This window comes from Aedes aegypti, chromosome 2 (assembly GCF_002204515.2).
Source record: "Aedes aegypti strain LVP_AGWG chromosome 2, AaegL5.0 Primary Assembly, whole genome shotgun sequence".
Taxonomy (NCBI): Eukaryota; Metazoa; Arthropoda; class Insecta; order Diptera; family Culicidae; genus Aedes; species Aedes aegypti.
In genome coordinates this window covers 359,333,688-359,346,918 of record NC_035108.1, presented here as the reverse complement: position 1 = coordinate 359,346,918, position 13,231 = coordinate 359,333,688, and positions in this window count along the sequence as shown.

Genomic DNA, 13,231 nt, shown 5'->3' with positions numbered 1-13,231 from the left:
ACAAGCGACTGCTATGTAATTTGTTGATTACGCACGGTTGTCCTGCGACAAAATAAATGAAACGGCGTTGAAGATGTTGTTACTTTCTTACATTGTTGTAACACAACAACCATTTTAGAATTGAATGTCAATAAAAGTAATACGTATGAATTTCGAACGCGTAATTATTCACAAGTACATAATAGATTTAACATGCCGATTTGAATTTGTGGTGAAATCAATCATTTTACTTGCTCAAAATTGACGCGCTCATAAAATAGATAATAATTTCATATTGAATAACACATGATACCTGGACTGTTGAGATATTATTCCATTAGAACTGACAAAGAAAAATGGAAATTGACACTGTTACTCAAATCAGCAGTGTTTTTGATTTTAATTTAATTGTTTGTGAAGATTGTGATTCCAAAATCACTTTGTTTCGTGTCCTGCAGTTGTTTTTTTCTGGGTTGCCTATCATAAATCGCCATTTAATTTCATCTTGCTGCAGAAACACTGCCGAATAACTGTTTGAGAACAGCCAATCTAAAATTATGAAAACTATTAAAAAGCTATTAGATAGGCTGCAAATTGTAAATTCAACAATTTTAATTAATCACTGGAAAAATATCTATGAAAACAATAACTAGTCATAAAATAGTAAAGTTCTTATATCAAAATTCACAATATGTATGAAAATTTTTGACATGTAGTGTTGACCACTGTCAGCAAGTTACTCGTTTGTTACACATTAGTTACCCAGAAATCTTATGTTATTTTGAAACTGATGTGTAACTATACTGAAACTGCCACTGCTGTCAATAGGGGAAGGGGTATTAAAATGAACACCTAAACGATATCGTCTTGCTTTTAATGGGAAAAACGATGAATTTGCGATAAATCATCAAATAATGTGCAAAAATCCTCTAAGCCAATTGACTGGAACCTTACAAAAGTATGAAAATTAAATGCTCCGCCCAAGAAAGCACATGGTTTGTGACGTGCTTAAATGGCTCAAATAGCTCGAAAGAAGGCAAATTCAAGCGTGTGCTATGATAAGGGCGCAAGTCGCATGATCGATTTCTCTTCATTGATCCTCTCTTCTATGAATAAAGGCGACAAAATGCGGGTTTGTTAACAATTTTTCACTACAAGACGCTAGGAAGTAATGCAATCTTGCGTCCTGAGGTGAAACAACGAATTGAATTTAGAAATTGATCAATTTGTGCTGTAATATGCCCATGATAAGGGAAATAGCGATTTAGGTATGAAAAACATGTTTTTTTTTTATTATAATCGGATATACAAATATGTTCTCTATCAAGTTTCTACTATTTGATCCATTTGAGTATTTTTAGGGTTAATAAATCAATTAAAAAAATGCGTGCTTATGGATCATCCATAAACCACGTAGTCATTTATTGGGGGAGGGGAGAGATTCTGCCCAATGACCACGGTCCATACAAACTGTAAATTTTGTGTATGGACAAATGGGGATGGTGGGTCTAAAATTGGGAAGAAATAATCGCGTTGTTATAGAAGAGTGCATGGTGACGTCACGAAAAATTCTCCTTCTCTGTCCCTCTTTCATCACGCTCAATTGACTGTCCTGCTCTTTGACACTCACTGCTGGAATTGTTTAGATTTTTTTTATATGGAGTTGACATTCACTGCTGGAATTGTTGACATTTTTTTTATATGGAGTTTCGAGGTTAGGTCAAGCGTGCAACGATCTATAGGTAGCCCCTTGTGCATTTCTGTGCTGTCACTTCAATAAGGCCTAACTAACTTGAGTGATTTCTCTTCATCGATTCTGCATATATAATGCATACCTACAGGCGTTTGTTCTGATGTTATTATCATATATATAAAATCCCAGAGTTGTCTGTCTGTCAGTAACGCTTTGAAATGTTTCGCCGAAAAGTTTCATTGAGCACTTCAACAGCAATTCTAGAGCATTACAACAGTAAATTTGATTGTTAGAACATTACAATTCAAATTGTGGAGCATACAATAGCTCTTTGACAGAATATTCTGGAGTTTTTGGAACATGGTCCATTCCAATTCGTTGAATATTCTCGAACCCTTCCCCATTGTCGTCTGTTTAGGAATCAACTTCAAGCAAATTTTAATTCGATCGAACTTGAATCGATTTGGAGTTTAAAATGTGAAACAGGTTTCTCCAGTTCCAACTAAGGTTCAAAAACGAGTTCGACATATATGTAAAAGCAAAAGAAACATGAATGATATAAATGTGCGCCAAACATTCCAGGTTTATTAATTTACAGTGAAATCTCCATGACTCGATGTTCAATGACCCGATATCGACTCATGGATGCATAATAAGAACAAAATTTTATGCTTACTATTATGATCCCTTAAAACAGCTTACCAAACATTCCTGTTCCATGACTCAGTATTTCCCTGAGTCGATGGTCTTTTCACCACAATTGGGATTTTGAAAAAAATAACAATGGCATCAGCTATTCGGGAGAATATGCTAGAATTTTTGGTAAGATTCTACTCTATTATTCATAGAATCTTCTAGAACTTTTGAAATATTTCACACCAGCAAGAACACTACAACAGCATATAAGGATATAATTATTTCAGATCAGAACACTACAACAACATTGAACCCATGTGTCCAATGGAGTATGGCCAGAGCATAAATTTAGACGATTTTGCGGTCATCAGACCAAGCGATTTGAAAGATTATAAGTAGCTTTTCGCTTTAAAATTTGGTTGGAACGTGGCTAGCCACGTCGGGTTAGCTAGTTGTTCAATAATAGATACATGCTGATGCGAAAAATTTACATTTGTATGGTTCTAATTTGCGCGTTTCTTCAGTATGGCATTACGTTTGGTAGAATTTGAATTCAACAGCTGTTTTGGTGTTATGAAATAGGGGTGGGGGTTTTGCCCCCATGAGTTGATTAAAGTTTAGGTCGTTCGATAAGTTTTTCAAGGACAAATTTAACATATTTATTGCACGTAATACAAACTATGACATTGTATAAGTGTACCCTGTGGGAGTTGGAATCCCAGAACAAATTTCAACAAAGAAGACAGCCACTGACTGCTGTCGTCTAAAAGTACTTAATCTTAACAAAACACAATCATTTACGGGATTGACTGTTTAACGAGAAACTTGCGACGATCGACGCGCCACAATAACTCGTGGACGGAGAGTATTAGAAAATTGGAGATGTTGATTCCGAAATTTTGAAGTAAACGTCACCTCCAAACACTAGCGATTTTGCGGTGGAGTGTTGACGTTTGATTACGAATTGTCTAGAGGACCCAAACACTTTAACGTTCAAGGATCCGTCATCGTAATCATCGAAACTTCAACAGCCATTTTTCTGTTCAAAACTCTGGAATTTACTTGTCGAAAATGTGTTCACTGTGTTTCGGTTGGAGAATAAAATACAGCTTTTGACTGATAGAGATTAATTAACAACGCAGCGACACGAATTAAGACTAAGACAGCTAAATTTTCACATACTTTCATCGTCATTAAAGTATTAAGGAAATGTTCATTTCATGATGGTGGTATAACACACGAGCAAAACAAACATTTTTGATTTTTTTATCGCAGTCCTAAAAACATCTACGAATGATTATAATACCTTCGAAAACAGTTCTAAAGGTTTCTGCTTTGACATCAATATTCTGCCCAATATCATTACGATATTCACCTCATTTGAAAACCTCAACATCTCCGTGCCTAAAATAACATCAGTTTTAATTTCTGAACGTGGTTCTGACTTCAATTTATCTCCGTATCAACAAAAACACTCTTATTTATGCTCTAAATCATCCGTGCGTAATAAAAATTATTGAAATTTGTTGTTCATGCGTTACAAGTTCGGTGTTCATTTTACCATCCTGTTCATTTTTTCACCCCTTCCCCTATGACAAATGGTAAACAAACTGCATGCTGTTACACACATGTGACTTAGCAATCTGTATGTAACCTAGCGTGTTATTTGTTTCTTTGCAACCACAGATTCAATTTCAATGTAACTTATTCATTTTGACAGCTCTAGCTTTAGTTACATGCAAGTAAAAATGCAACACCTATGTAATGTAAACAAAGCGTAAGTTACAATGCAATAGTTTAGTGACCAAAATTGAAAATCATCAATAAGATATGCTACAAATTATCTGAAATGCAACGGCAATGTAATTTGTTTTATTATTCTAAAATATTGCATTTGTTACCAGTGCTACTTGGGAGGCTCTCATAGAACTCATCCTTCATGTCATCGAATTTATCGTTCGTTGGCGCATATATGCTGATCAGGCTGTAGTTGAAGAACTTGCCCTTCATTCTCAACACACAGATTCGGTCGCTTACCGGTTTCCACCGAATAATTCGCTTCATCTGCTTCCCAATCACTATGAAGCCAACTCCACGTTCTGCTCTGTCGCCACCACTGTAGTAGATGTGGTACTTGAATGAAGGGTTGGCGATGGGGTCCACCGCTCGGAATTCGCGTTCTCCGGTTCTCGGTCAGCGTATTTCCTGGATAGCTTCAACGTTCACGCCGACATTCCGCAGTTCACGAGCCAGGAGCCCAACACGCGGATTTTCATTAAATGTTCTCACGTTCCAAGATCCAACTTTCCAATCGTTGTCCTTTATTCGTTGCTGGGTCTGTTGCCGTCAAATCAATCCGTTTGCTCTACTTTTACCTTTCTTGGTTGGTGAAGAGTCTTCGTTAGGCCACCTAACCAGGGTTGCGCTACTTACATCGTGCTAGAGGGGCTGCCTCCTTGGCTAACGTTCCATACAAACAACGCAACTGAAGAGGTTGTCGTGGCTCAGTTACGGAAAATAAACAAAGAAAGCGTCTCAATGTTAGATAAGTCCTTTTTCAAAGTTATGCGAAATTGAAACAAGCCTATTCTTAACAGTCGCATGTTTAATTTTTGCTTATTCATTATGAAGCACTCTCACGCCCATGTCCTGATATAAATAGACTACATTCGCCAACCCATCACTACAAACAGTCGCCCACTCGATCAACAAGGCTGCGTTGTTTTCAATCCGGAGTCGCATCAGTTCCCTCAATTGGTTTATCGATATTTCCCGTCCGTGAGCAAAGTGTCCTGCCCACACACTTAAACAGGCTCACTTGCTTCCATTGCACATCGTGTTGTTTTATTCAGTGCTAATCCGATTGCGAGAACTCCTCGCTTTTTGTCACGTTCAATAATTTAATTTCACTCGGTGGTGATTGACAGTGATACTTTTACCGGAGCATGGCGAGCGGATATGACGATTAAACGACTGTCGAGTGAACCGCTGAGTGGTGCTGACAATAAAATGACATCACAGTTCAGGAGTTGAAATTGACATACATTATCAGTGCAGGATACCCGGTGCCGGCTGTCATTAACTCAGGAACTGTTGCATTTTTATTGCCACCGGCAATGGATTATGGTTATTAATTCAGAGTTCGAAGAACTGTATCCGTATACATTAAATTTTATTGTGATGAATGCATGAGATATTTCCAAAATTTAACGAAGGTGTTAGAATGCTGTGCAACAATCCACAAATAATTTCAATTCATTTCTCGAACACTCCAATTCTACACTGTTCCAATATTCAATTCATATAAAGACTCATTCCAGTTAAATTAATCAAATATCACAAGTCTACAATACGTACACATAGTCATTAGTGTAATTAGTTTCAGGTATTTAAGCCACATTCTTCGTTTGTCTTCTACAGCTTAACATTGCACACTGGTCCAGGAAGCTAATTTAGGCGGACATGAGGTTTTCGTCAAGATTTATTGATTTTAGAGCCATAGTTTATTCTGAGAATATGTTCAGAATTTTCAGTACTACAAAATGTACGGAACAAAAATTTTTTTTTTACGGTGATCGCAAGAGTGACGTATACGCCAACTTTTTTATTTTAACGAATCGAAAGTTGGTATGTTCAGCAAAGTTGTAGCAAATGATCATAGAAACAACTTTGCCGAACAAACTTTTTCTCGGTTTTGCTTCAGAGCTGAGATAATTAAGAATTTTTAATAAAAATCGTTTTTTGCCCTTAAGTGTTTTATTTTTTAGTTTTATTGACCTACTATGTTCTACAAAGTTTTTATACTTATCATTTGCTAAAACTTTGCTGAACATACCAAAGTTTTATTTCTTATGGTTTTCATGTTATTTGAGTTTTTCATCTTAAAATTAGCTATTTTGTATGCCTTGTATCTCAACTATGAGCACCTCAAAAAAATATATCTTTCCACCAAATGATTTTGCAGTCTTTCAAGTACCTGTGAGCAAAATTTGGAGAAGATGATATTTTTCTATCTCGTTTAAAATCGATTTTACTAATAGACGTTATGAGATAAATCCATATATATTGAATATTCATACATGCTCAACTCACAAAAGTCATGGCTACCTAAGCATTTCAAACCAAAGGTAACACGTGTATTTATATAGAAATATAAAGTGCATCATTTTTCAGTTGTTTTCTATTAACTTGGAAGCTTCTGCAAGAAATTCATCGTCTTTTCCTCTACCAGTATTATACTATTCCTAAGCAAGATCACCAGGTTGGAAGTCAACAGAAGCCGTATAAAGTACATATACAAAATTTACAGTCCGATTGAATTCTGTGGCATGATTTTCCCAGAATATTCTGATGGATTTATTCCGCATTTTTTATGCTTCTTCGGCGGCATGCCGGACAACATTACTACATGCGAAAGTAGTTTTTGCACCGTTGGAGAGAGTACGTACCAATCGTACAACTGGCGATACTAACAGAACGTTTCTGACAAAAACTGTTCAAATGCCTCCTCGTTAATCTTCCCATTAAAGTTGACTACTTTTAAAATGATTGAGATCCGTGAAAATAAGTAATTACAAAAGCGGAAACGCTAACAACAAAAGTGCGCAATTTAATCAAATCGGGTAGGTGTCTTCGGGGGACTTATTCTTCGTAAATCGAAGAATAAGTGCTCTGAAGACACCAACAGGATTCAATGCAATCCCTCACTTTTATTCACACTTTCGGACTTATGAGGCCGCACTTCGCAGTCCAGTAGTGAAAGAAATACACAATATCTAATTCCCACGGCATGCCGTGTTACGACCATTTGAGTTCCTACCAGCTGGAAGAGGTTCGTACAGTCTCCCTAACCTTCCTTTGAGGGCTTTTCGTGGCGATCCTTTAGAATGCTGTTACACTTACTGATACGTCTACAACTTTTGCACGGAAGTGGTGTTGTCCGGCATGCCGCATTACCAAAGAAAAACGTGAAACGTGGAATCCATCAGAAGATTCTGGGAAAATCATGCCACAGAATTCAATCGGACTGTAAATTTTGTATATGTATTTTATACGGCTTATGTTGACTTCCAACCCGGTGATCTTGCTTAGGAATAGATTAAATACTGGTAGAGGAAAAGACGATGAATTTCTTGCAGAAGCTTCCAAGTTAATCGAAAACAGCTGAAAAACGATGTACTTTATATATCTATATAAATAACGTGTTAACTTTGGTTTGATATGCTTAGGTAGCCATGACTTTTGTGAGTTGAGCATGTATTAATATTCAATAAATATGGATTTATCTCATATCGTCTATTAGTAAAATCGATTTTAAACGAGATAGAAAAATAACATCTTCTCCAAATTTTGCTCACAGGTACTTGAAAGACTGCAAAATCATGTGGTGAAAAGATATATTTTTTTTGAGGTGCTCATAGTTGAGATACAAGGCATACAAAATAGCTAATTTTAAGATGAAAAACTCAAATAATATGAAAACCATAAGAAATATAACTTTGGTATGTTCAGCAAAGTTTTAGCAAATGATAAGTATAAAAACTTTGTAGAACATAGTAGGCCAATAAAACTAAAAAATAAAACACTTAAGAGCAAAAAACGATTTTTTTTTTTAAAATACTTAATTATCTCAGCTCTGAAGCAAAACCGAGAAAAAACTTGTTCGGCAAAGTTGTTTCTATGATCATTTGCTACAACTTTGCTGAACATACCAACTTACGATTCGTTAAAATAAAAAAGTTGGCGTATACGCCACTCTTGCGATCACCGTAAAAAAAATTTTTGTTCCGTACATTTTGTAGTACTGAATATTCTGAACATATTCCCAGAATAAACTATGGCTCTAAAATCAATAAATCATGACGAAAACCTCATGTCCGCCTAAATTAGCTTCCTGGACCAGTGTGCATTGTCGCAAGTCTTATCTTCCTCTAGAGTGCTGACAGCTAGCTTTGTCCAGTCGCTACCATTTTCAGATTGTCTATTAGCCATAGCTACTTATATGAAAGTCCTTGTATCCGGAGCTGTGTCACGAAAAGTTTCTGCATAATTTTATGAAGAACATCCGGCGCATCAAGTCTTTACCGGACTGGACTCTTTCGTCCATGCATGCTGGGCGGCTCATTCAGTTCACCATTTCCAGTTCCTCTTGACATTCAACAACCTGCATACCATACAAGTCCGGTCCAATTCAACGAGAGTTGACAACGACGGAGCCACACGAGCTGAATATTTAATTGGACGAACATTGTTTTAAATGATGATGCTGAATTATGAACGTTATGACTCGTGTCTTGGCAAGAGAGTTTCCCTTTGGGGAATAGATTATTGGGAAAACCACATCATACATATACCAGTATCATCACGAAACCAGAAGAGCTTCAAACTCAAAACTAATGAGTTGCATTGCCAAGCTAATGGGGAACAGTCGCATGTGTATTTATTTTGGAAAACTTTTAAAACCCACTCGCAGTAATATGGCACCATTATTATGACACCTGCTCTGAATGCATTCGGATTCCACACGCTTTGCCAGACTGGGAAAAAGTTCAATATGAGTTTCCCCATAGTTTGTAAATCAAGGCAAACGAAAACACACGTGGGAAGGGTTCGAAACAAGTTCTGAGAGGAAAAATGGGCAAACTTTGCTCGTTTCGGTTACTGGCGGAAGCAGAATTTAAATTACGCTCTTTTGTTTTCGGAGCTGAAGTTTCTGGATGGATAACAGGGTGGAATAATAAAAATATCAGCCTTTCCTTGATCAACAGTGGCTCGTGAAGTGGACCTATCTAGAGTTTTTAACAGTCGTTTTTCTATCGCTCCATTACTAAATCTTTCTATCTCTATATCTCTATCTCACTATCTTTTTATCTTGTTATCTCTATTTCTCTATGTTTTCATCTCTTATCCCTTTATTTTTCTATCTCTCTCCCTCTATATTTCTATGTTTCTATTCTTCATTTTTTAAGTAGATTAGATGAATATCGACTCGGATCATTATCTCGTTGTAGCTAAAATTCGGGCGCGGTTATCCAGCGTCACGAGTTCCACAACAAACAGAACGCTGCGCTTCAAAATACAACGCTTGCCGACTGATGGGGTAGCTGCGCAGTACCGTCAGCAACTAGACGAGCAGTTGGGAAGAATCAACGTTGCTGGAGACGTCGACAGCCTGTGGGACCCTATCCACGAAGCTGTGACAACAACGGCGCGGGAAGTGATCGGCACTGGTCAACGACGAAGACGAAACGACTGGTTCGATGAAGAGTGCCAGAGAGTGACAGACATGAAGAATGTCGCCAGGAGCCGTATGCTTGTGGCCGGTACCCGACAGAACAGAGAGCGGTACAGGACAGCGAGAGCCGACGAAAAGCGAATCCACCGCAGAAAGAAAAGGCAGCACGAAGAAAGTGTGGTAGCTGACGCTCAAGAAAAGAAATGAAAATGAAAAGTGAAAAGAAATGAGCTTTGGCAGATAATGTCTGAAAATGGTTTTCCGGCGAAACTAATTAGGCTGATACGTGCTACGCTGGATGGTTCGAAATCAAGTGTTCGGATCGCAGACGAGGTGTCAACCTCGTTCGTGACGTTAGATAGATTGAAGCAGGGAGACGCACTTTTGAATTTACTGTTCAACATTGCACTGGAAGGTGCTATTAGGAGATCTGGCGTGCAGAGAAACGGCACTATTATCACAAGGTCGCACATGCTCCTTGGCTTTGCGGACGATATAGACCTAATTGGAATCGATCGCAGGTCAGTGGAAGAAGCCTTCGTGCCTCTGAAGAGGGAGACAGCGAGGATAGGCCTGACTATTAATTCTACCATGGTTGCAGGTAGATATAGAGTCAGGCACGGTGGTGTAGGTGCTGAGGTAGTGTTTGATGGGGATGTGTTTGAAGTTGTTGAAGAATTTGTTTATCTTGGAACACTTGTGACATGTGACAACGACGTTTGCCGCGAAGTGAAAAGACGTGTTGCGGCTGCGAATAGGGCCTTTTACGGACTACGTTACCAGATTAGGTCCCGCTTGCAAACGGAAACAAAATTCGCCCTGTGTAAAACATTGATTCTTCCGGTGGCTCTCTACGGGCACGAAGCTTGGATGTTGAAAGAGTCAGACCAGAAAGCTCTCGGTGTTTTTGAGCGTAAAGTGCTGCGGACAATACTCGGTGGGAAACTCGAAAATGGTGTGAGGCGCAGACGCATGAATCACGAGTTGCATCAAGTGTACAAAGATGCGAATATTATCAATCGTGTAAAATACGGGAGACTTCAGTGGGCTGGTCACTTAGTGCGAATGTCGGAAGAAAGAATTGCGAAAATAATATTCAGCAGGGAACCAGGCAGAGGTCGGCGGCTTCGGGGAAGACCACGAATACGTTTGGGGCAACTGGAGAAGTTTCGCCCATGACCGACGAAGATGGAGCTCTACAATACGCCCGGCAATGGCGTGACGCTACGCTGTAGCCATCAAGGTATCAAGGTAGGTATACCGTAGCCGCCATTTGTTCAGCCGGGTTCCATTTTTCCAAAAATTGTCAGTAAAACCTTACTTCGTTATTTTTAAATTTACCTTTTTAACTTTAAAATTTGTCCAAATTCCAAATTCTAAATTTAAAATTCCAAATTCCAAATTCCCAATTCCCAATTCCCAATTCCCAATTCCCAACTCCCAATTCCCAATTCCCAATTCCCAATTCCAAATTCCAAATTCCCAATCCCAAATTCCCAATTCCCAATTCCCAATTCCCAATTCCCAATTTCCAATTCCCAACTCCCAATTCCTAATTGCAAATTTCAAATCCCAAAACGGCTAAAAATGCCTAAATTGCTAAAAATGGCTTGAAACGGCTAAAAAATGGCTTACATTGGCTTAAAACGGTTAGAAATGGCTTAAACGGATAAAATGGCTAAAACGGCTGAAAACAGATAAAATGGCTCAAAATAGCTTCATATGGCTTAAAATTTAATCCAATGTCCTGAAATGACACTAAATGGATTAAAATGGCGTGCGATGGCTTGTATGGCGATGTTTCCTATTCACTGTAATACGCTGTGTGCAGCGTTGGTGGTTACAAAGTTGGCAAATCCTTAGTCCTATTTAGGAAATATTTTGTTTTAGCATGAATTCATGTTCTCTGTCCATGTAGCTTTCTTTTTCCATTTTATTTTTGCTTGATCTCAACTTCTCTCTTTTAGTTCTAGTCTCTATTCTAGTTGCTATATTCTACTTTATTGTTGCTAGATTTTAGGCTCTTGCTTTAAACTTTTTACATCTAAATATATCTTACAATTTTGAACTTTTTTTGTTTTTTAGCTTCATGATAGTTTCTAGCTGATAGCTTGCACCTTCTAACTCCTTGCTTTTAGCTTCTCTGGCTCTAATTACAAGTTTCAAGCTTCTAGCCTCTTGTTTTTTACGACTTGTTGTTAGCTTCTATCTCATAACTTTTAGAATCTAGTTTTTATTTGCTAGCTTCTTGCTTCTAGCTTTCAGCTTCAAATGTCTATTTCATGGTTTCTGGCTTCTAGTTTTTTAGCTTACAGCTCAAAGCTAGTAACTTATAGTTTCTAATTTGTTGTTCCTAGTTTATGGTTTCTTACATATAGTTCATGGTTAATTCTCGTTTGTAGTTTCTAGCTTCTAGCTTTTAGTTTTTAATATATTCATAACTTCATACTTATAGTTTTTATCTTCAACGTTCCAGCTTCTTACTTAAAGTTACTCGAAGTTTTTTCTAGCTCTTAGCTTCTAGGTTCTAGTGTTCAGCTTATACCTGCTTTCTGTTTTTTTCCTGGAATATAGCTTACAGCTTCTAGGATGCATTTTTAATCTTCGTCCTACGTTTACCGTAAATGTTATATCATCTTTACTTAAGAGGTACGAAAATTTTGATTGAGAAATTCAGCAGCTGCTCGACATTTGTCGAGTCAGAATATTCTCTCCTCAACGAAAATCTCAAGCAGCGTCTTATGATCTAAATGTGCATTTCTTCCTTGAACCAAATTACCTTTTTCAGCAGGACTGCACAGTGCAATCATCGTTTCCGGCTTGTCAGTACCTAGTGCCTCAAATAACCCGACCTGCCGTTGCCCTGCTAGAGGATGTCACACGGCCTAACAGCCGGGCCACATAAATCCAAATCCCTTAACGAGGACAATTCTGACTTGATGTCACCCATCCAGGCCATGAGAAAAGTGTTCCGATTGGGGGACGGCAATCAGCAATGCCAACGGCAACAGTATCAGCAGGATTGCAGCTGCAGCAAGATGCCAACGACCAACTACGTGAGCAGAATGCACAAATGTTGAAATAAAAGCTTTTATGGGGCGGCGCAGGAGAAAGAAAAAAACTTGCCTCATGTCGTGCAGAATGACTAGAAAGGAACGGTAGGTCGTTCTTGCATGCACAGAAGGAACCAGTTGCGAACAAAAACGGAAGGAAGTTTTTCTCGTAAAGGAAAGGGTGGTATTGGAAGCCTATGGTGCAGATTCAGCAGAGAGAAGGTCAAAGATTGAATTCTTGCCCGGGTGGGCTGGTTTATGCACTTTGCAAAATGGGAGCTCAGGCGAAATGGAAAAATTGAATTACCCCATGGGGTGCGGATGGGTCCAAAGAAAAGTGTTTGAAATTAAAGTTTAAGAGAACAAAAACTGGTCCCTTCCTATGCATGGAATAATGAAAAGCGTTTTAGAGTAAATGGAAAACAGTTTTAAATTGAATTTTCTCAACTTTAAACTGTAAAAGGCTTGGTAGAAAGAACCCTCACCTAGTTTCTCTTTTTCTCCTGGGTTCCCAGACCAAAGCAGCTGTTTTCCCGCGCACCGGCCTTGACCTACTAACCTCTACAGCGAAATTTCATTCATTGCCACCCATTCGCAGATAGTATCCACACAAACCTACAGTTGAAAGCTTTTTCC